General features: G+C 46.7%; 2 long non-coding RNA genes across 2 annotated transcripts; both read left to right on the top strand.

Annotated features, from left to right (window-relative positions):
* Positions 1-507: 507 nt before the first annotated feature.
* On the top strand, positions 508-2,519 carry LOC143272376 (uncharacterized). The gene is made up of 2 exons (XR_013049891.1): positions 508-645; positions 2,241-2,519. It is a non-coding gene; the product is annotated as an uncharacterized LOC143272376 (long non-coding RNA).
* Positions 2,520-7,357: 4,838 nt separating this feature from the next.
* Positions 7,358-14,474, top strand: LOC121826850 (uncharacterized). Its single transcript, XR_006068995.2, has 2 exons — positions 7,358-9,423; positions 14,340-14,474. It is a non-coding gene; the product is annotated as an uncharacterized LOC121826850 (long non-coding RNA).
* Positions 14,475-21,531: the final 7,057 nt, after the last annotated feature.

Here is a 21,531-nt window from a genome sequence, read left to right as displayed (position 1 = left end):
CTGTGTCTGCAAAAAGCATCCTCTCACATCATTTGGATATTCTCCTCAAAGAGAGGGTTGTTTGTTCTCTGAAAAACCTAACAAGCCAACTTGTCCATCATTGAGTCACCATATGGACAGAAGGGTGCTGTGGCCTGGCAGTGTTGGTGTAAGAATCTAGGCCAGTGGTTCTCAGCCTTCCCAACTCTGTGACCCTTAATACAATTCCTCACGTTGACCCCCAACCATAAACTTATTATTTTTCATTGCTATTATATAACTGTAATTTTGCTACTGTTATGAATCGTAATGTAAATATCTGTGTATTCCGATGGACTTAGGCGACCTCTGGAAAAGGGTCATTAGACTCGAGACCCACCGGTTAAGAACCACTGATCTAGGCAGTTAGCCCAGGATAAGCTTAACCAGCTGCCTGGAACAAGGGGAACAATAAACATGAAGAGCCATGGGGACAAGGTGTCACAGAATGCTAGGCTCCCTGTGAATTCCAAATCCTGGATCTATGGAAACATTTCCCTTCCCTTTGCCTGAAGCTACCCTCAGAAAACCTTGAAAGTGTTTGACACACTAAAGGAAGTCACTTTGATCCTCAGGCATGCTTGGAGGCAGCCCCTGACAGTGCCCTGCTGGCCTGGGCTCCACCAGGTGAGTGTGCCTCATTGATGCTTCGTCTCTGCTGGTGATGTGAGAGGTCCCATGGTCATGGACCATTTACAGAGGAACCGCAGGGACAAGGGGAAAAGATGGTCTGGTGGAAAGAATGCCACCAAAATTTGATCTTCCGGCTTCCATAGTGGGGGAAACAAGTCATGGACCTTCAACCTACTATAGAAAAGAAATCCTATAAAAGTATATGTGAGTATAATTTGGGGTGTCACTTTCTGATGATCCAAACTGATACGGAGAGTACTGAGTGGGATTCACAATGTGTCTTTCATGTCCTATTTTCAATATGACATTTCCTTTTTGGGGGAGGTTGGGAAGGCCTTTGGTGTGCTGATATATTCTGTTGGTAGCTGAAGGCAAATCTGTAAGGTCTAAACCTCAAGGAACTAAGCAGGGCAAGGAGGACTCTCCGATTCTGCCCAGCCCAGGCTCTCAAAACCATCCATCTTTGCAATGGTGGTGTTTACAGAAGCAAGACCTAGAGAAAAGACTGCGGGGACACAGTGACACCTATCTCAGTCCCCTGGGACACCACAACATGGGCACTACACACCAGGCACGTTTGTTTCTCATAGCTCTGGAGGATGCAAAGTCTGAGATAAAGATGCTGGCAGATTGTCAAGTAGAGCTCCATTCTTTAAAGATGATGACATCTGCCGGGCGTTGGTGGCTCACGCCTTTAATCCCAGCACTCGGGAGGCAGAGCCAGGCAGATCTCTGTGAGTTCGAGGCCAGCCTGGGCTACCAAGTGAGCTCCAGGAAAGGCACAAAGCTACACAGAGAAACCCTGTCTCGAAAAACCAAAAAAAAAAAAGATGATGACATCTTTTGCCACATAAGGTAATGGCATATGAACATGGTCCCTTGACATTAGTCCTGTTCATGACATAATACCTCCCAGAGGCCCTTTTCTGGATTACTTTTCTTGCTGCTATAATAGAACACCTGACAGGAAGCAACTCACACTTTAAAGAGGTGTGGTCTATCAGGACAGGGAAGGCATGGCAGCAAGCATGTGAGGTAGCTGGTCTCATTACATCCACAGCCAGGACCCATGAATGCTGGTACTTCCTCAGTTTCTCCTTTCTATTCCCTCCAGGACCCAGGCAATGGGATGTTTTCCAACCATATTTAGGGTGGGTATTCTTATCTCAATTGATGTTATCTGGACAGTCTTCCATGCCCAGATCTTTCTTTCTTAAGTGGCTCTAGATCCTGTCAAGATGATCGCTGATATTAACCAACAGGGAACCTATGTCTTGATCACAAAGGGGATTGGGTATCAACATAAATTTTAGAGAGACTCAAACATTCAGACTAGACACTGAGAAACTGCTTTAACAGAAGAAAGTTTGTCCTAATTTTCATGTGATTTCAGAGGACAGAACAGGATTGATAGCTTTGAAGTATAAACAGTAGACACCAACCCATAAAGGAAGCCCATTCTGAGATGAGACTGTGGGCCACCAGAGTGAGGAATGAGCTTCAGCATCCCACACGCTAAGAGAGGGATGATAATGGGGTGAAAACTGTGACTTGCATTTCCCCTAAATCTTTGTCATTTGTTTGACAAGTATCAACTGAGACCCTGGTGACCTGAGGTGGCTGAGAGAGAGAAGGAGCCTGAAGACCCTGGGAGGAAAGGCCAATATGGATGCAGGTGAAAAAGGAGGGACAGTCTCACCTGGCTAAGGCGAGAGCAGAGTGACAGACAGAACAAAGGTGGAGGGCCAGCCGGGCATCTGAGCAGTGGATGGAGACTTTGGGATGGTCGGCTGGGGCAAGGCTGAGAAAAGCATTGAGCACCTCCAATTTTAGAGTTTATTGGTAAATAAAAGAAAAATCACTGAACAGTTTAAGGCCAGAGAATGTCACAACAGAAGCACTAATTTAGAAAGATCAGCCTGGCAGCAGAGCAGAGGGTAGATGTAGCCCGCGGTCCCACAGCCGCTCGAACCCAAGCAAACACACAGAGGCTGATATTACTTACAAACTGCATGACCTGTGGCAGGCTTCTTGCTAGCTAGCTCTTATAACTTAGCCCATTTCTATGTATCTATAAGTTGCCACGTGGCCGTGGCTTACCGGTACTTCCACATCTTGCTTCTCCTAACAGTGCTGGCATCTCTCCAGACTCCACCTTTCTCCTTCCTTTTTCTCTCCTTGGATTTCCCACCTCCCTCTAAGCTGCCTTGCCAAAGGCCAAAGCAGCTTATTTATTAACCAATGGAAACAACATATATTCACAGTGTACAGAAAGATATTCCCCAGCAGGTAGATGTCACAAAAATACTAAAAGAAAAGCAGGCCACATGGGAAGTGATGGTACCAGTGCTGATAAAGCACACAGGCCCAGGCAGCATGTGGGGGGAATCAGTGTCAAGTAACTCTTCATCGACCTCAGAGTGGGATTGGCCTTCTGGGCTCAGGACAAGGCTGCAGATTGGAAATAATCTCCATGGTCAATGAGTTTAGTTAGCTTTGTTGTTTTATCTCTTATGAACATATCTTCTTCAAGTAGCTAGCTAAATAAACAAAAGAGACCTGGTTGTTTTCTGGAGTCCACAATCTTTGGTTATCCTCATCCTCTATACTTTGGTGGCCCCCAGTGAACCACACCTGACATCCATGCCTTCAGACAGCTCCCTGTTCTTGAATCTGGGCTAAGCCTGCAACCTGTTTTAACTGCAGCAGAAACAACACCATATCTGAGCCTAGGCTTCTGGAAGGTTTGGAAGTTTCTGTTTTAACCTCTTAAAAGCCCACTGCTGGCATATAAAAAGTCCAGCCACCCTACTGAAGACTCTAGAGAGACATTGTAAGAAGAGAAGCCCTGGAACAGAGACACACACCAACACACACACACACACACACACACACACACACACACACACACACACACGGGGGGAGGGGGGGCCCGGGGGTTGGACTACTGCAGCCTGAGCATGTGAGACACTCAAATGCAAAAGATAGCTTACCTGTTCCAGCCCCAGGGGACATCATGGAGGAAAGGCATGATGGTAGACAGTTCCTGGCAGTGGCCACGCCCTGTTCAAATCCTTACCCCACAGAATCATGGGAAACAACAAAATGAATTGTCATTGTAAGCTATCATGTCTCTAAGTTGTTCCTGGAACAATAATAGATCATGGAAAAGTGTTTCTCCCAATTCAATAAAACTTACTTCCATGAGAACCAGTTCTCTCAACTCATGGAGAGGACCCCAGCAGCCATGTTGGTAATAACAGCACCCCTGGCCATGATGTTGGCTTTGGGATGGAGGTTAGATGAAGTTGGTCTTTCCTGAGACCATCTAGGATAGAGTCACACAGACACACACACAAACACACACACACACACACACACACACACACACACACACACACACACACACACACAGTTATTTGAAAGCCATCTTCAGTCATGACATAGAGAGAGAGAAAGAGTAAAGAGAGCAGCCTGCCCTCAGTACACACCCCTGCCCAGTCCCTGCTTCCCCTCTCTCATGACTACGTGCAGTGCTTGAAATCATTGTGAATTATTTATAATTCCCATCTGTAATTAGAGCGACCTCCTCTTACAAGCAAGTGAAAAATAGTAAACACACACACACACACACACACACACACAGGACTAACAAGTTCTTCACTTGTTACAGTGTGGATTTAAAATGTCCTCCATAGGCTCATGTGTTTGAGCACTTAGTATCCCTGTTTTGGAAGCTGATGCAACCTCTAGGAGGTAGAGCCCTCTTGGAGACCCTGGAGGGTTGCCTTCCTGCTAAGGCTCTGCCTTCCGCTCCACTGGAGCCACCTGACGTCTTAACTTCCCAACCATAACAGACTGTGTCCCCTCAAACTGTGAGACAAAACCAATTCTCCCAAGTTACTTTTGTCAGGCCTGGCAGAGCAATAAAAAAAGGCAGTGTGCACTCAATTATCACACAACTAACCTACCACCTCTCTCTTCTGATGCCCCCTCCCCTCAAAAAAACAAAACAAAAACCACACGCACTGTTCCCTAAACTCAATGAAGCTTTATTCAGTGTGAATGTGGTTAGACTGTGTTGAAAGGCTGAGCACCAACCTGAAAGAAGGATTGATCCACAGGCCAGGAGCCAAAGATCACCCCACCCAGATCACACAGCGGGTTCTGTAGTCAGTGTCTGGGAATGGCCAGCGCTGGTCCACCCTCCAAAGACGAAGGGCCTCTAAGAACACAGACCCCTTCTCCATGACAGTACAGCAGCTGGAGCAGAAAACTGCCGTGATGGATGTGGCCGTGGAGCTCCCGCCAAGTGGAACTTTCAAGCAAATTGAACTTACCCCATCCATCACCAAGGGAGGGAGGCTGGGACCCATTCTTCTGTGTCAAGTGCCATCGACAGTTGGGGGAGCAAGCCATGACTTTCAGCTTTCAGTTCCATCTCCTGTGTTCTCAGGCAGCTAAGATGAGGCTGAGAGTCTGTGGGACTTGAGTCAGTCTGGCACTATGTCACTGAGAAGCAAGTCCTGATGTGTAATAAGCCTGGGAGAAAAGGAACCCCATTCAAGGGAATGTTTCCTATCTTCATGGGTACCACCCTTTCTGCAGGCCTCACCCTCTGAAGAAATGAGGGGAGATGCTTTTAAACCATGGTCTTTACTTTCCCCTCAAGCCGTCATCTTAGGGAAGTACCTTGGTAGCAAGGCAGAAGATATCAGCATCACTTTCTCTACCCTGTACCTGCTGGTCCTAGAAGACAGAGTGGTCACATGGCTGCTCCTATTCCTGGGACCATGCATGTGATCAGTCATTTAGTGGCACATGTTACATTAAGGCTACCTTGGGTCTTCACCAGAACATGTCTTTTCCAACTACCACACGTGTAGAGCCCCACAACCCACCCTGTGGCTTCACATATAGTTGTTCTTTACGCTGATGGTGGTTATGGTTGTTATGGTAGCTAAATGTGTATGTAGCAGATGCTCTTATGAACACTTTACCTCTGCCAGGATATTCAGACTTTCACCAGCCATCAACCCCTCATACAGGATACAGATGAGGAAATGATACCAGAGGGGAAGCTGTTAGCCTTGAGCCCGCACCACCAAGGAACATCAGGAGCACAAGTCCCTGCAGTTCGGCTCAGCTCAAGAGTCACTGTTTGACCCGTTCTTTGTTGATCGACAGTTGCTGCCGTGAAGGGATGGCAGAAAGGCCCTGCCTTCTCTAATGATGGCTCTGGACCTTGGAGGTCGGTCTCATCTGCAGCTTCATCCCATAATGCCAGCCTTATGCTGGTCTAAGATGAGACCCACAGGGCTCTAGGTTAGAGGCCCAGCATTGCATAAACCAAGGGCATACCTTTTAATCCCAGCCTGGGGAATCTGAGTCAGGAAGTCCTTGAGTTCAAGGTCAGCCTGGGATACGTAGTAAGTTCAACACCAGCCTAGGCTACATAAGATCTTGTCTCAAGAAAACTGAAATAAATAAATAAATAAGAGAGAATGCCATTGTTTGGGGCGGTACACACAAATACTTACAACTATACTGATGTGATTTAGTTGTGAAGTGAGTAAAGTGGGGGGGGGGCAGGGGACGGGCGGGGGTGGGGGGGGCGGTTAAGGCCTAGAGCAAATGTGGTCTAACACTGTTTGGCAGGGCTGAGTGACTGGTAACAGAGGAGCTTCCCTCCATATGTCTAAAATGATTTCAAAATGAAGTTTTAAGATTCACAAGTACACATTTGTACACTAAGAGTTTGGGGGTAGACTTCCAGTGGTAGAACTGGAACTGACAGGATAGGCTTGGAAAGAAATGGAAGGAGAAACAGAGGGAAGGGAGGGAGGAAGGGAGGGAGGGAGGGAGGGAGGGAGGGAGGGAGGGAGGGAGGGAGGGAGGGAGGGAGGGAGGGAGGGAGGGAGGGAGGGCCTCTCTTAGGTTCCCTGAAGTTCTCTAGGGTAGCCACTGCTCTTGGCAGGCCCCCAGAAGGCTACTCCTCTGCTTGGCAGGCAGGTGGAGAGAGAGGCCCCTCCTCTCTGCAGCTGAGCTCACTGGGCCCAAGTGAAAATGGAGGAGGAGGACCAGGCAAGTGCAGGAGGCTGTGAAACACCTGAGACAATAAGATAACCAGCCCCTGCCTGAACTGAGGCAATTTGGTCAAAATGGCCCGGGAGCTGTTCTCTCTCACCTCCTCTCACAATGACACGAGAGTCCTATTTGGCTCAAGCCAACTCGTGGCTTTAGCTCATTATTTTTCCTGTTGAACCCTTGGACCATAGTGAAGATCATTTGCAAATAAAACCTGGGGTTTCAAAAGGGTTTAGGAGACAATCGACCAGGCAAGGATATAGTCTCTCCCCTGTCAAATCAGCCTGACCGGCCATTATTATTCTTTTTCTTTCCTTTTCTCTTCTTTTTAATATCGCTCATTTTTCTCTCTGTTAAAGTTGTTTCTATTCATCTCACTTTACCATTGCCCAGACCAATCTTCCTAAATTAGCAGAGGCCTGCAGGTCCCTGTGTGCAGGAGAAGCGGGGGTGGGGGGGAGGGGAGACAGACAGACTGTCTGCAGCAAAACTATTTAATTTGAGCTGGTTACCCCTTCTGAAAAATGATGTCCACATCTGATAAGGAGACGAGCAGCTTAAATTGTTCCATCAGAAGCGAGCAGCCTGTTTCTGAAGCTCATTCCAGACAATTGGAAACTGTTCTCGTCTCCTTTTTTTTTTTATAAGGCAATTGCCCAACTTGAAGGCTGTTTGTGATTGAAGTAGAGGCCACAATAATTTGTACGGTAAAAGCCTCTATCTAGATCAAATTGTATATTTTCTAGGTAACTATGCTGGGTAAATAATCCCTCTTGTTTCATCTTTAATGCAGTGTCTTTATGCATTCTGTGCCGCGAACTCTCCTCTGGAAACAAATTTCCATGCTGGTGCTCACGTAACTTGCTACTTAATACAGTTAATACGGGTTTTTTTTGTCTTTGCAGATGATCATATTAAGTGTTCTGTCTTCCTTTTTTAGGACCGGTTTGCCCTATGAATGTGCATTGGTTGCCCTAATGGGTCTCTTCCTGTTCTAATTAATATGACACCATGGTATTGTCATCAGCCAGTATTTATGGAGCAGCCCTCCAAGGCTTGGGGCCTGTGTTGGGGGCTTTAATTAAAAGGTCCTATCTTATTCTAGGGATCTCTGCACAGAGACATTCACACAGCTGTGCAAGGGTAGCTAGATAAGTTCTGGCCATAGCCTCTGTGCTATGGGAAACAATGGGTTGGGTAAATAGATTATTAGAGAGCCCTGATCACTGAATATTAACTGAAATGGAAAGATACCCGTGATACATTGCAAGGGCCAAAAAATGGACAGGAAAAAAAATTCACCAGTACAGATTAAATGATCTCATTTTCAGAGAGAAAAGGCATCTCAGTCTATGGTTTATGTCTGTGTTTTTAAAGCAGATTTTGCATTTTTACTGGCCAATCCTGTGTGCGCATGCATCTGGGGAAGCCGGAGGACGACTTGCAGGAGTCAGTTCTCTCCTTCCATGGTCTGGGTCCTTGGGACCTAACTCAAGTCACCAGGTTTAGCCGAAAGTACCTTTACAGGCTGAGCCACAGCAGCGGCCCACATGTATTTCTCTTTTCCTATAAATGTGCATGAAGCTTATATTTGTATTTGTAAAACCTTGAAAAACATACAAGAATTGTTAATCAAATTGCCCAGAGGATTAGGATAAAAACAGAGTGCAAGGGACCATTTATAGTTTATTTCAGACATTTGCCTATTATTTGAACTTTTGAGGCTTGTGTGTGCGCACACACGTGTGAGTGTGTAGGTATGCGTGTCTATGTGCATATGCATGTGGAAGTCAGAGGACAGAGGACGACCGCCAGTGTCGCTGCTCTTTCTTGAAACAGGACCCCTCACTGGCTTGGACCTTGCCTGATAGGCTAGCCTGGCCAGCAGCTGGCGAACCTCAGGGTCTAGCTGCTTCTGCTTCCCCAGAACAGTGAGTCCAAGGGTGCAGCACAGTCCTTTGGCATGAGTTCTGAGGACCAAACTCAAGTCCTTGCGCCTGCAAAACAAGCACATTACCAACTGAGCCATCTCTCCAACCCCACAAAAGAAGAGATTGTTAAAGAGCTATGTTCCTTCAGGAACCATGTACTGCATGTCTTTTATATGCTAGACAGGGCGAGGCTTTTATAACCATAGGAACAAGCAGCAGGAAGACGAAAAGAATTAAATAAGAAGGCCTCTTGGACACTCAGGAGAGGGTGCCAGCTGTCACTTAGTGAACTGTTAAAGGAATGGTGCAGAGACACCTCCAGGTGGCTAGAGGGCGCTCTCATTCCAGTTTGACAGTGAAGACGATCTGCCAAGTGACCTCAGAAGCTTCATGAGGGAGGCTCCAGAGGCAGTGGTTTTGGGCAAATGGAAGAGGTATCTGGAGAAAAACTAACAGGAACAGCGCATGTCTCAGTCATCTGCTGTGATGCAATACTCTAACAAAACGACTTCAGGTTTATTTCAGCTTACCATTCAAGGCAAAGTCCATCATGGCAAGAAAGTTAAGGCAGGAGCGCTTGAAGCAGCTGGTCACACACTCCAGACACAGGGGAGGGTAAATGCATGCTACTCAGCAACTTCTCTCCATGTAGACAGTCAAGGATCCCAGCCGAAGAATGGTGCCACCCACAGTGGCCAGGTTTCCCTGCCTCAAGATAATCTCCCACGGGTGTGCTCAGGACCCTATGTATCAGGTAATTCTATATTCTGTCAAGTTAACATTTTAACGCTAATGACCACAGTGTAGTTCACTTAAGGACATAGAATGTAATGTTCTGTTGTTATTATCTGCAAACTGTCTCACTGATGTATTTAAAAAACAAAAACAAAAAACAAGATTTCTAGGAATCAGTCATAGTGAGGAGGAGTCGAAGAGAGGAAGACGAAACACCTGGACCAGCCCCGCACCTGTGCTGGGATTTTATCAAATGATGTGGGTGGACGTAGTAAGCCTGCTGTATTAGAAACACAAGGGGGTCCCCAGAAAGCCGCCCCCCAACATCTTCGCAATCTACCCTTCTCAGATGTCACTTTCCTCCCAGGCCCCTGCAGAACCACGTCTCTCAAATGCCAGGCATAACATGCTCTAAACCAGCCTGTAGTAATCAGCCAATGCCCACAGTGCCTGAAAGTACGTCCCGTCCTTGGGATTACTCGCGACAAGATCCGCTGGCGCCAGTGGTCCCACACTCCGTGGGTAGGTGGGCGCTGTCATTAGCCAGTGGTTAACTGCTTCTTGGCTACCTAGAGGGGACAATAGCATCAAAAGATCGGTTTCTCTGATGCTGACATCACTTGGGTGAAAGTCTGGGACAAGGGAAGCCGTTAAAGAATCACAAAACCCGGACCCAAATACGGTTTTGACCATGAGTCTGTGTACCATATTTTCCATGTCTGGAAAGGTATTGTACCAAGTCCAAGGTCCAACAGCTCAAGGTAGAAAACGTTCTAACATCCAGTTCTCCCAGATCCCACTTCTTATCCAGGACATCCAATGATACCCAAATCCATAGGCACACAAGTCTCTAGCTTTAAAGTGTCATCTTTGTACATAAGCTGTGTATAACTTCAGGTACTGTAAAGGGTCTATGGATTACCCACATAACATCCCAGACAATGTAAATAGTTGTCAGAATATTATTTAGAAGATAATGACAAGAAAAAGTCTATATGTGTTTAGTACAGAAACAATTTCATATATACTTTTATATATATACAATTATATATATATATACAAATGTATAGTTGCTTATATATTTGAAACAAGGTATTTATATAATTTGAAATAAATACATAATATATCTATATAACTATATATGTATATATAGGCAAAAATGACCTTGAACTCTTGATTCTTCATCTCTGTCTCCCAAGTGCTGGGACTACCAGCATGCACCACCATAGCCAGTTTATGCAGTGCTGAAGATCAAACCCAGGGCTTTAAGTATTGTTAGCCAAGTATTCTGTCAACTGAGCCACATCTCTGGTCCCAAACATGGGAATTTTTCAAACTAGTTTCAATCCATAATTGGTTGGCCCCAAGGCCATAGGATCCCCCAGTACCATATTTGCCTAACAAAACTACACCCAAGTGTATACCTTGGACAACAGGCTGGCCAAAAGCATAAGTCAGGCTTATAATATATATAAATAATATAAAGAGAGCACCAAGCGCCAGCAGAGATGTCCCGGCAGCCACTCTGAAAGCAGTTTCCATCCTCTGGTCAGAAATCAGTGCGCTCTCCATCACCCTTGGTGGATCTTACCGGGGGAAGAGCATCTCTGCCCATCTGATGGACTCACGTTCGTTGATGACCCCGTCGTACCCATTGGGGTTGCACTTGCTCCTGGGACCACACACCAAGAACACAGCGTGGACATGCGGCCACAGAGGAACAGGGCACAGCTGGCTCCCCTCCCCACACTAGCGGCTTCCTTTCGCTTCTCAGTCTGGGCACTTGAGTTTCAGATAAAGTGCTCATCTCCCACGGCCATGAAGAGGGCAAATTAAGAATGGTGCTCTCTTGTGCAACTACAAAAAGTTCTCATTTGCTCGTCGAGTCAAGTTCCCTAATGGCCGGCATATGAGCCCAATTTCTAACCAGTCCTGAATTGGGCCATTTCCCTCTCAGTGGCGCAGGCTCCCTGTGGGGCAGATTGCCACGGGCTCTGCAGGTACCTGGAGGAACCCCAGGAGTCATCATCTCTGCCTTCAAGGCTTCTTATCTTCTGTGTTTTAGTCCCGTTCCAAGTCCCACTCCTTCCGAGAGGAGCACGAGGTCCCAGCAGACCTTCGGCCCTTTGAATCAGCCACAGCACCCGGTATTTATTTTAAAAGAATCAGCCCTTACTTCCCAGGCCAGCCCAGAGAAGGCAGGGGATGAAACTGGAGGGGACCAGGCAATGTCTCACGCTGGAAAAATTATTTTAAAGAATCATTGTCCACGGGGCTCTATAGCCTCTATATCGATAGCTTTTAAGAGAATTCAGAGGGTTGAGAGATGTAGCCGTTCGTAAAGGGCTTGCCTAGCATGCACAAAGCCCTGGGTTCGATCCCCAGTACTACATAAGTTGGGTACTACATAAACTCGCGTTCATTTATGAGGCTCTAGGCGCCCCCACCCCCTTGGCCCTATGCATGCCCTACCCGGCTGGACCTTTTCCCATACTAAGCCTGAGGTGTGAAGTACGCACCCAAACCAAGGGCCTCCCTTCTCCACACACCAGCTCAGAGGAGGCCAAGAAGTATCTGGAATAAGTAAAGCCTTAAAGCGAGGCCGGAGATGTAACCCTTGTTAGAGCACTTGTCTGGCATGTGCAAAGCCCTGGGTTCGATTCCCAGCACTAGCCAAAAAAAAAAAAAAAAAAAATCCAAGAAGCCTTAATGTGACTTGAATTAGGGGCAGTGAGAAGCTACCGTGACTTTCTTTCCCGACTCCGGAGTTGGAGCCTAACGACCCTTTGGCAACAGTCAATGCTGCCAACACTGGACTGGCCTGACTTCTCCTGACACTTGCTCAACCCACCACCTCTGGTGGGGAATGCTGGGAGCTTTAGGGTTAATGCTTGATGCTCCTCTTCACTCAGTCTGCCCACACTAGGGCCCACTGTTCGGTCCGTGGGGGGAGGCTGACCGCGCCTTACCTCAGCCATTCGCATTTGGAGCGGCTTCACACAGGGGACATGCGTTTGGTGCTCGGGTGAGGGTGAATGACTCTTCCTGCTGCTGTTCCAGCTGCTCTACCACGGCTAACCAAAGCGGGTGAGCCTTCCACAGTCCCCACCCTTCCTCCTGAGGCATTGAGACGTGCATCCCCACTCACCCAAGCCCCTTCTGAACCCCCCCATACCTCAGCTCATACTGCGCTAGGAGATACCCTCCCTCCTCACCTCCAGCCTCCTCCATCTTTTCCCTTCTGTATTCAACTGCCACACGGCTTGGAGGGCTCCCCCTGCAGGAAGCCTGCAGATTCCAGCCCCTCTCCATGGCATTGCACTCCTTCCACACCCCAGCAAAGTCCTCCCTCTGTCATAGAAGAATCTGCTCTGTGTCTGTCTCTCCCAGGAGCATCCAGAATACGGGGACTATGTCTTTTCACACCTGTGCGCCAGCGGGATCCTCAGCTGATAGAGGCTGGGCCCAGCCTGCTCCAGATTCCCAGTCTCGCGGCCTGATCAGGGTGTTAGCTCCAGAAAGGCTGCAGGCATAGGCCCCACGGAGGCCCCACGGAGGCCCTGCGTGTCTGCCCCAGGCCACAGACAAAAGGGACACTCACAAAAGACTCGGTGCAGTCACCCCTCCTGGCGCCCAGAACAAAAGGATGGCACGTGGGCATGGCCCTCGGCAGTGACGGCCACTCTGCTCCCAGCTTCACGTGCCTGGCTTGTTGCCATGGCACGTTTTAATTAAGTGTAAGGATTTTGTGTCTTGATAACGGAAAATGCGGCTCCCTTTTGTGTGTCTCAGGTCCTTTTAGGAACAGCCAAGGGATGCGGAGCTCAGAGATAGCTTGGCAGGGGAGGTGAGGAAGGGCAGGCCCCAAGGGGGGGGGGGACTCTTGGGAGAGGTGGGGACTGACCTGAAATGCCCTTGTGCCCTGCCCATCACCACTGTCAAGAGGCCCCTCCTCCAAGCTGTCACCTGGGTTGAGACAGGACAGTCAGAGCCAGGCAAGATGCTCTGCCTTCATCCACCAGTGGGCTCAGGAACTAATCCAGAGGCGTCTGCCGATGTCCGAAAAAAGGAAGTATGCAGCATGGTCCAGATGTGTCTCCAGAAGGACTCCCTGCCAGCCACCCTGACACATTTCACACTCATCCCACCCCTTGTCCAAGGCCAGCATACACAGTGCTGGGAGCCAGATCTACCAAGCCCTCCATGAGCAGGTTTTTGACTGAGGAAGAAAGGGATGAGCAGAGGCTAGCAGACCCATCCCACAGATGGCTCAGGAGCTGGCTGAGCCAGGATTTGAATCCAGGTTTGTCTGACTCCAAAGAGTATGATGCTCCCTTTGTCTTTGGCTGCCTGTGTTATATTCTTTAGAAATCTGCTGTGTTCTGAACCCTCACTGGGGCATGGATACTGAGCCTTCTGGGAGCTCTAAGGAGATTTTAATGAGAAGACCATCCTGGACTCGTGGTCTAGCCCAGCATTGCCTGAAAGAAACACAGGCGGGCAATATCGCTCAGTGATAGAGTGCTTGCCTAGCACACACAAGGTCTTGTGTTCCACCTCCTATACCAATAGATAGATAGATAGATAGATAGATAGATAGATAGATAGATAGATAGATAGATAGATAGATAGATAGATAAGTAAAATGCATACACACAGATATATATACACACACACTCCAAGCCACATTAACAAAGGAAAATAAACAGTTGAATTAAATTTTAATTAAAAAAATCTCTTTTGGGGATTAGGGAGATGACTCAGCAGATGACTTCCTGCACAAATGTGAGGACCTGAGTTCAAGTCCAAGTGATCCTATTTGGGGAGATTCTGGAAACTTCTGGAAATGACCTGGGATTGGGGAGGGGCAGGGTGTGGTCTTGAAGGTTCTACCAGGTTCCCAGTCTCTCTGTCTCTCTGCTTGTCCACTGCCAGGTGGAGAGGGTCCTCTTGCATGTGTTCCACCACCACAGCGTCCTGCTTCATCTGTCACAGATCCTAAGTCAGCTAAGCCGAGGACTGTGAAATCAAATGAGCCGGCGAGCCAAAATAAACCATTATTCCTTTTAAGTTGTTGTCTCGGATATGTTTGTTGGTCACAGCTATGCAAAAATCACTTTTTTTTTTTTTTTAAATAATTCATTTATTATGTATACAGTGCACATATCCCTGCAGACCAGAAGAGGGCACCAGATCTCATTACAGATGGTTGTGAGCCAGCATGTGGTTGCTGGGAATTGAACTCAGGACCTTTGGAAGAACAAGCAGTGCTCTTAACCTCTGAGCCATCTCTCCAGCCCGCAAAAATCACTTTTATACCACTCTACCCACACAGGGCCTTTTATTGTCACTGTGTTGGGCACCCTCAACTGTCCCCTGGCCCAAGGAGGCACCTGAAAAATGACACTGTTGACACCTATGAGAAATTAGTTCTGGGTGACAACATGTCTCACTGGGAAAATGGTTGTCTGCTGAAAACACTGTACATTTCTATTTTCTCCTCAGACTGGTGAAGCTCAAACCGAGGAGGAAACCAGTATAGTCAGCTTGAGCCTAGACAGCCCTGCATCATTCTGACTCCAGGGGTGACCTCCAAAATCCTCAACCAAGACTGCAGGGCACACTATCAACCTGGATTAGCTACAGATTTATCAGCCTGTTCCCTGCTTCTGACCCTGCAGGCTCAGGGAGGATATGAAGTGGCCTCTGGACTGGCCTCCATCTTTCTTTGCCCTCCTTCTGGAAGATGCTACAGCTCTTGCTCACTCCTGTGAGTACTGGAAGACACAAATCCAGCCCAAACCCCTTGACTCGGCTCCGGACCTCATAATTCATAAGGCATGGGTTCATTCAACCCCTCCAAGAGCTTGATGGCATCAAACGTTCTGATGCAAACCAGGGTGCGGCACCAGGTTCCTTTTTTTTTTTTTTTTCTTTTTTCTTTTCTTTTTTTCTGCCAACTAAAGAAGTAAACAGCAGGAAAGAAGTGTTACTGGGATTTTGGGGGAGCCCTGCAGAGCCATCACGTGATGCCCAGGAAATCAGAGTCCCCTCTTGGGGTTCTTAGTCCCATTAATAAAGGAACCTCAGGGACAATGTACAGAGTTTGAAGCCAGCCTGGGCTACAGCGAGTTCCAGGACAGGCAATAAAACTACACAGAGAAACCCTGTCTCAAAAAACAAAAAACTAGGGGGCTGGAGAGATGGCTCAGAGGTTAAGAACACCAACTGCTCTTCCTAAGGTCCTGAGTTCACATGGTGGCTCACAACCATCTGTAATGATATCTGGTGGACCAAACACTGTGTACATGATAAATAAAATAAATCTTTAAAAAAACAAAAAACAAAAAACAAAACCAAATCATACTTAGGTTCTGGCGGGCCAGGGCTACACCTCTCTGGGTCGGGCTTCAGAAAGATGGGCAGACCTAGCTGAACCTCAAGTCCACTCATAGGGGATGCGGCAGAGAACAGGAAATCTTGAAAGGAAAAATGCATTGTCTTAGGGGGACCTCGATTCCTAGGGGTGGCCCCTTTACCAGATACCTCACCTGCGCCACTGGGTTAAGGGAAGAGATAGGGGCACATCTCTGCCTACATGTAGTTTCTATTCTTTACACTCATCCCCGCTTCGCAGATGAAAAGCTGAAGGTCGAAAGGGGTTAACTACCTCAGACCCTGTCTCCGAGTTTCAGATGGAGGGCAGAACCAGCTACATAACTTGTAGGCCTGGTGTGAAATGAGAATGAAATACGTTCAAACCTTTTAAAATTTCAATATGGCGGCAGGGGACCGACACCAAATGTGGGCTGGGCTAAGTAGGGGAGTGAGGCAAGGCTTCCGTGGCCCGTCAGAGCATGTTCTAGCTCCCCGCAGCTGCTCCTTGGGCTCCTGGCCTGAAGCCCCCGCGGTGGCAAGGGGTCCTCTCCAGCAAGCCTGCAGACTGAGGCGCCTGGACCCAGAGGACCACAGGCTCCAGCAAGGGCCCCCTGCGCCACTGACTGCATTAGCAGAATTCAATTGTGATGCCCTCTAACTGCAATCCTTTTCTAGGAACAAGAGACCAAACTGAATTAGAGGGAGCGCCGTCCATACTTTCATTCATAGGCAGAAAAAAAAATGGAATAAAAGCAAAATTAAATTTTACTTTGTGGTCCTGGACTTAGGAGGCCGAGGTCCTAGAGTTGAGTTTGCATCTGACAATTCAGCTTGCCTGGGAGCCAAGACTTGTCTTTTGGCCTTCGTTTGTTTATCTGTGAAATGGGGATAAAATAACTGCTTGCTGATTTCTAGAAAGATGAAATTAGGTACTGTTTAATTTTAGAGAGTTCTGTGGTTCCCTGAAGCATGAATCCAGAATCCCCCAAATGCCTAGAGGTCAATTTAAAACATCCAAAATTAGATGCTGGGGGTGTGGCTCAGTTGGTAGACTGCTTACTTAAGATGCATACATATCTAGGTTTGAGCCCCAGAACTTAGGAGGTAGAGTCAAGAGGATCAGAAGTTCAAGGTTATCCTCATGCAAACATTGTTTTGTCTCAAGCCACTCTGCTTATCAGCACACTGAAGTACAAAGTCTTGGCTGAACTATTCACACTTCTTAACAGCCAAGCCTCAGGACCCGTGCATTACTTTATTTCACTCCAGCATGAATATTTCATAAATTACATGCAATTATTAACAACATCAACACTAGCAAATTAATTACTGTCAATTCATATTAATAAAGTTGCGTTTTGTAATAAATAAAGGGAGCTCACCCGGCCCCATCTGTCTCAGGGGCATTCACAGTTGTCAATTGTCCTCTACTTCAGGCTAAAACAAAAGTAATCAAATAACTAATTATTGTACAAAATGTATCACCACTTACACATCAATGAAAACTCAGTTATTTATAACCTCAAGGACTGAATATTCAAAGTAGTGTTTATTCCTATGCTAAGAGGAATTTCCCAACCTTCTTTTTACATACTCCTGAGTCTCCACCCTCCACCATCTGAGTCCTGGGGAAAGTGTCCAGCGAGGACGGTCTGTGGAGATTGCCACCAGGAAGAGACTGACTCAAGTCGGAAGCCAGCAAGGTGTGGAGGCTCTGTCTCAGGAGTCCTCCCATCTTTGGGACCCAGTGACTCCATTTTTTTTTCTTTTCTATTTTTAATGTGTATGTGTATGATGCATGTGTTGATGGATTTTTTTGCATGTCACCGTGTGGTGACATTTGTGGGGGAGTACCTGAATCTGAACATGTATGCATGTGGAAGTCTGAGGTTGTGTTGGAACTCATTCTCAATTGCTCTTCCACCTCTTTCACTTAAGTAGGGTCTCTCAATCAAACCCAGAGCTCGCCAATATAGCTAATTTTGCTAGCCAGTTTGCTCAGGGATCCTGTCTCCACCTTCCAAGGTTGGAATTACAAGTGGTCCGCCATGCCTACAGTCTTCAGGCTTGCAGGGCCTGTGGCTACATGCCAAGAATGGTCCTTCAGGAGTTCAGGGAAAACAAACACAGGGCTTTTCTAACTAGGGCTGTCACCAAAAGTGTGTGAGATGACCAGCGCAGGCAAGTGGGACTGGTATATGGACTGGCATATGGTAGGCACACTGCAAATAGTTTGTGGTAGTTTGGATAAGAATGGTCCCCATAGGTTCATATATTTTTTTTTTTTTTTTTTTTTTGGTTTTTCGAGACAGGGTTTCTCTGCGTAGTTTTGCGCCTTTCCTGGAGCTCACTTGGTAGCCCAGGCTGGCCTCGAACTCACAGCGATCCGCCTGGCTCTGCCTCCCGAGTGCTGGGATTAAAGGCGTGCGCCACCACCGCCCGGCTAGGTTCATATATTTTAATGTTTGGTCCCCAGTTGGTGGAACTGTTTGGGAAGGATTAGGAGGTGTGGCCTTGTTGGAGGGGGTGTGTCACTGGGGGTGGGCTTTGAGGTTTCAAACGCACCATTCCCAGTTAGTTCTCTGTGTCTGTGCCTGTAGATCAGATGTAAGCTCTCAGCTACTGCTCCAGTGCCATGCCTGCCTGTCTACTGCCATGCTCCCTACCATATAGGTCATAGACTCACCCTCTGAAACCATAAGCAAGACCCCCAGTTAAGTGCTTTTTTTTATAGATTGCTTTGGTCATGGTGTTTCTTCACAGCAATAGAAAAGTAGCTAAGGCATACTTGATGGCTGAATGAAGAAGATCCAAATGAACTGATGTCTGGGGATAAGAAAGGTATAAGATAGTAGACAGGAGGTCCTGCAAATACTATTTTAAGTTAAGGGAACAGTGGCTGGGATGTGGCCTCCACACACCTAGGCAAGCTGTAGGTGGCGAGGCAGTAATAACTGCAGCAGAGCTCACATTGCTGAGCAATTAAGTCTTAGGAAATATGTCTCATTTTTATCAAAAATAAGTTATCATTATGACACTCATTTACAGGTGAGGAAAGGAGACTCAGAGAAAAGAAGCAGCTTGTATAAGTTCCCAGATTGACAGATGGCAGATGCAGAACTTGGGAGCTGATCCCTGGACTCTGGGTTCTGCAAGAGTCAATTTGTCAGCCTGAGTGGGTTACACTCACTTGAGTTTGGGGCAAGTTCATGAGTGTCCAGAGCAGATTAACTGAAGGGAAGACACACTCCACATCTGGGTGGTACCACCTCCTGGAGGAGGTTTCTGGCAATAAATAAATAAATAAATAAATAAATAAATAAATAAATAATCAATGAGAAGCCAATGGTGCACAAGAATTCGTGGCTCTCCGCTTCATGACTAGGGACACATGTGACAGATGCCTCATACTTCTGCCTTCCCCTCTATGATGGACTTCACCATCTCTGACCACAAGCCAGAAGAAATCCTTCCTTCTTTACAGTGCTTCTCATAGTGGTCACAAAGAAAAGTAGAGTAACTAACCCAGTCTTGATCTCAACCATGCTGGCTTCCTAGTTCAGAGCATTGTGGACATCAGGAAGCTCTTTGGGGGAGCAAGGCAGACAGGGGCTGGGTCTGGACCTCTGTGTCAGGAGAGAGGGCCACCAGGAAGGGCACACGAGCCACCTCCGTGACTCCAAGGGGAGTAACTACGCCCAACCAGATGACTGCAGACAGCACTTTCTTAAGATCAGAACTCCAAATGGGTGGCTTTTATTGCAGGCTTATTACACAGGTGAAAAAGAGTCATCAAGTTTGATAAATATCCCTTTCCCAAACCTGGAGAAATCAGCCCACATCCAACATGCTCTATCCTTTCACAATATACTCATTTGGATTCAGACATACAAACAAAAACAACATAAAGTAGAATTTTAAAAAAGCCTTCAGTCTCCCTCAAGAGGAGTGAAATATTAAGCCATCTTTCAGAAGCCCCAGGGACACACTTCCAGTGAAGAAACACAGTGCTGAACTGAAAGATTTCGGATTCAAAGATCCCGGAAGCCCTGGTTCTGGACAGACCCTGCACTGGGCATCATCTCTTCACTGTCCCACTGAGCCATTCAGTAGGGATGCAGAGACACTTGCACACCTGGAAACAGCATCATTAAAAGGGATGGTGGCAGGTAGGGGCTATGACAACACACACACACACACACACACACACACACACACACACACACACACACACACTTCGGATCTAGGTCACATGATCCTTTCCCTACTGGATTTGATTTGGAGATGGTCTTCAGGGATCACCACTTTACAGAAGGAAAGGTAAACCATGTGGCTGGTTAAGAGTAATGGAGCCCACTTTCACCAGGCCCTGGCTCCCAAGCCAGGGGCTCCAGTTTCCACTCTGTCTGCTTTTTCTGCCACAGAAAGCTTCCCTCTGCAGAAACAAACAAGCAATAAGAAGTATACATGCACATGTGCATTGACACATTTTTCTTAAAACCTGCAAAAATCATTGCATCCAGAAGGCCAAAGTCAATATGACATTATCCTTAATGATGCTCTTCCTCCACGTTTTTCTCCCTTCAAATTTGCTTTCCTACAGGAAGAGTTAAGTAGAAAAACCACATTAACTCAGAATTTCTTGCTTTTAGCATCGCCTTCGTGTGATTCAAATTTAGCTGCTTTGCATCTAGTGGAAGCATCACACACACACACACACACACACACACACACACACACACACACACACGTAATTTGACATTCAAAGGATGAGTGAAAAAAGGCCAGAAAAAGAGAAGAGACATATTACTTAACTTTACGATAATTACCTGGGCACAAAGGCACTTACAAGAACATTCTACGTTGGATATTATCCAGAAAAATTAAACCTATGTTGCTGCCTTAATATATCTGAATACTAGAAACGAGCATTGGGAAAAAAGGCCTAGTCTATGAATAATGGCCTCTACAGCCCTGGAAGCCAACAGTATATAAGGTGGTTTTTGTTTTGTTTTGTTCCTTTTTGTATTGGAGCAGGCAAGCTCTCTTTAAAAAAAAAAAAAAAAAAAAAGGAAAGAAAAAGTCTCCAGCCTTTTCCAAAATGGTGCTAATGCGCCACAGAAACTTAATTTTATAATTTACTGGCAGTCAAGATGGCAGGAAATAAAATAATTTGCTATATTCTGCACAACAAACCCTGCTTTTCCTGGGAAGGGGTAATTATCCCCATGGGAAAAAAAAAGAAGAAGAAAAAAATACGCCATCTCATATTAAGCTAAAGTCTCATCAAGAAGAGAAAAAGTGCCTCATTACGTGTAATTACCAGAGAATTAGAAACATCATTTAACTAAATGAGCGAATAATGCTCAGGATATTGAAGAAACTTGCCTGCACTTCTGCAAAGCACTCTAAGTCCCATTACAAAAATTGCCCCTCTTTAATGGAATAATTTTAGGCCTTGTCTGCCTTGCTTTAAAAATAAAGAGCCTCCGAGAGGCAGAAAGAGGCTGGCACTGCCATAAACAACTGTTGGAAGGACCTGGAGAAGGCGCTGTCTCTCCTGGAGACCAAGATTCACAACGGCTCATAATCTACTGTAATCAGGAAAATTAAACCTGAGGGCCGGGAGAAAGGACTAACCCCCCTGTTTAATTGTGCTTCCTCAAGACGGCGTCGTCCTTGGAGTGTGTATTAGGAATAGCAGATGAAAGCTTTTCAAATTCGGGGAGAGCTTCCCTGCGCCAATACA

Source organism: Peromyscus maniculatus, chromosome 1, assembly GCF_049852395.1.
Source record: "Peromyscus maniculatus bairdii isolate BWxNUB_F1_BW_parent chromosome 1, HU_Pman_BW_mat_3.1, whole genome shotgun sequence".
Taxonomy (NCBI): Eukaryota; Metazoa; Chordata; class Mammalia; order Rodentia; family Cricetidae; genus Peromyscus; species Peromyscus maniculatus.
Note: the sequence above shows the minus strand (reverse complement) of the source record. Positions and strands in the feature narration are given on the sequence as shown.